A 3,072-nucleotide genomic window follows, 5' to 3' on the forward strand; every position below is an offset into this window, starting at 1 on the left:
TACCACCAAAATTTAAATAAACAAAAAAAATATTATAGAAAAAAGATACTATATTAAAAATAATAATAATAATAATTATAACGATAATATTGGCAATTATGCGCATTACAAACAAAATTTGATCAATGTGTGTTATAACAACTATACAACAGTTTATTATAAAATAGAAATTGATAATAATTGGTTATTGAAAGAGATTGCATCAGAAAACGTCGTACGTAAAAATGTAAGAAATCTTTGAACTCATTTATTGTAAGTTCTTTCCAAACAAAAACAAAAAAAAACAGAAAAAAACAACAACAAAATAAATTAATAAACATAAACCAAGATGAAAGAAAAAAAAAAAATAACACAAACAGTTGAAAACAAATTGTATCGTCGTTTACGGAATGTATTGTAACGTATATATATTATACACAGCTTCGTTTTAATAAAACGTAACTACAAAAAAAAAAAAAAACAAACCGCTACCACAAATTCCCGCGTGGAAGAGGAATAGCAATGTATTAATTTTTAGAAAATTTTGAAAACAATTTTTAGGTTAGAATAGATTTTTGAGAATGGCTATATCTTTTTTATAGCCTCAGTCATATGGCTACAGAGGGAGGGTATGTATATATCATTTGATACCCCCAAAACGTGCCTCATCGAAATATCGGTTTTAGACTCTAGGTCTCATTGAACCAAATCCCTATCAGGACATTGGGAGTCGATCTAGCGATGTCCGTTCGTCCTTCCGCCAGTCTGTTCGTCTGGCTGGCACGATAACTCTAAAAGGGAGTATCCGACTTCATCCAAACTTGGTACATCGTAATATTATTGTCAAACTTAGATCGAGTTCGGAGATGGACAATATAGGTCCACTTCTTCTGGTACCTCCCCATAAAATGTCAACCTTTTCAAAGAAAATATTTTAACTGCATAGAAAGAGAAAGGATAATCTGATTTCGTCCCAACGTTGCATATCCTAATATTTGCATCAGTGCTAGGTCAGGTGCGAAAATGGATAATAATGCTTCACCCCATAAAGTACCTCCCCCACAAAGTGTCAAAATTTTGAAAAATTTTAACTCTTATAAAATGTGATGTAAGAGTCCGATTGTCTTCAAATTACACACATCACAATATTTTTATTTTGGTGTGAAGATGAGATATATCGGCTCACTTCTTCTGGTACCCTCCCCCATAAAGGGTCAAAATTTTGAATGCCCATGAAGCAGACTTGGCACATCTCAATATTTCCATCAACACAAGATCTGTTATAAATATATAAATAAATATATCCGAACTTTAGACCATTCCTTCTGGTACCTCCCCCATAAAGGGTCCAAGGGACCAAAACGACCATAAAATCCGAAATAAGCATCCACTTCTCTTCAAATTGCACACATCACAATAATTTTAATAATTCAAGGTCTGGTGTGAAGATGGGATATTTCGGTTCACTTCTTCTGGTACCCTCCCCCACAAAGGGTCAAAATCAGCTCATAAAACGCGAAATAAACATCCGATTCTATTTAGACTTGGCACATCTCAATATTTCCATCAACACAAGATCTGTTATAAATATGGAATCCGAACTCTAGACCATTCCTTCTGGTACCTCCCCCATAAAGGGTCAACATTTTTAATAACCAAAACGACCATAAAATCAGAAATAAGCATCCTGTTCTCTTCAAATTACTCACATCACAATAATTTTTCTTTTGGTAACCTCCCCCACAAAGCGTCAAAATTTTGAACATCCGTGAAGCTCATAAAACACGAAATTAACATCCGACTCCATTCAGACGTGGCACATCTCAATATTTCTATCAAAGCAATATCTGTTAAAAAGATGGTAGATATCGGAACGCTTCTTTAGGTACCTCACCCACGGGTTCAAGATTTTTTAAAAACAAAACGTTCACAGAAGGCGTGATAAGCATCCAACTCTCTTCAAATTTCATACAGCCAAATATTTTTGCTAACACAAGATCTGTTGCGATATATATCATCCAGCACCTTCTGGTACCTCACCCACAAAGGTCACAATTCCGAGTACTTATATCTGTCATAACTTGGGAAACCAGTCAGCTATTCTTTACAATTTGCTATATCTAAATATTTCTCTTAACCAGAAATCTGATATGAATATTTAATTTATCGAAATTTATGATTTCGCATAATATTGGATATAAATGTACGATTTCCTTTTAATTTTGCATATACCAGTATTTTTTCTGTATAAGATGAAGTATGAAAATGGAATACTTCGGTTACCTCGCGCATATTTCCACATTTTCCAAAAATTTGCACATATCTCATATAAAGTACGGTAAGTAGTCAATATAGTCCAAATATGTCACATTGTAATATTTTTATCAGTATTATGTCTGATAGTCAGCAGTTTGCATAATCATAACTCAAGGCTGGGGGTATAAATCTGTCGGCAAAACCGATTGATACTATTTTAATTGTTTTAATAAAAAAAAATACTCCTCAGACGTTTGTCATACGCAAAAATCTCTAGTTCCATCCATTGATGGGCGATAGTTGTTTCAACTGATCCATTTAACAGCCCAATTTTGGGCGCCATTTTTTAGAACTAATCGGAAGATCCGAGTTCATGGTGTTAAGATTTTGCGGATCTAAAATGGTCCGACATGGTCAAAAAAAAAATGCTTTTGAGTTGTTGGAAGTTTCCCGGTTGTTGTCAGCACTTTGGGATGTTAAATGTGAAAAATATGGCAAATGGGTTATTAAATAAAATCAATATGAAGTTTTGATGCCGAAATACCGAAAAAATAATTAGAGACTCAACCAGGCTTGGCATGATGTCAAAATCAAAATGAATGTATGAACCGTGTGCGGGGTAACCATGTCGCACACGTACACGATTTTGATGCCATGCATTTTGATTGTCTACGGTCAAATAACGGTAATTTATTACAACGCATGTCGTCGTTCCCCCCAACGTTACGTGACACTCTAATTAAAGCCATCTGATTTTCCCCCACACAGCTGTGTTATCAAGTTGTGGTGAATTGATGACAAAAATATAATCACTTGTGGTTGATAACATCAAATGGC

This window comes from Musca domestica, unplaced genomic scaffold, assembly GCF_030504385.1.
Source record: "Musca domestica strain aabys unplaced genomic scaffold, Musca_domestica.polishedcontigs.V.1.1 107, whole genome shotgun sequence".
Classification (NCBI taxonomy): Eukaryota; Metazoa; Arthropoda; class Insecta; order Diptera; family Muscidae; genus Musca; species Musca domestica.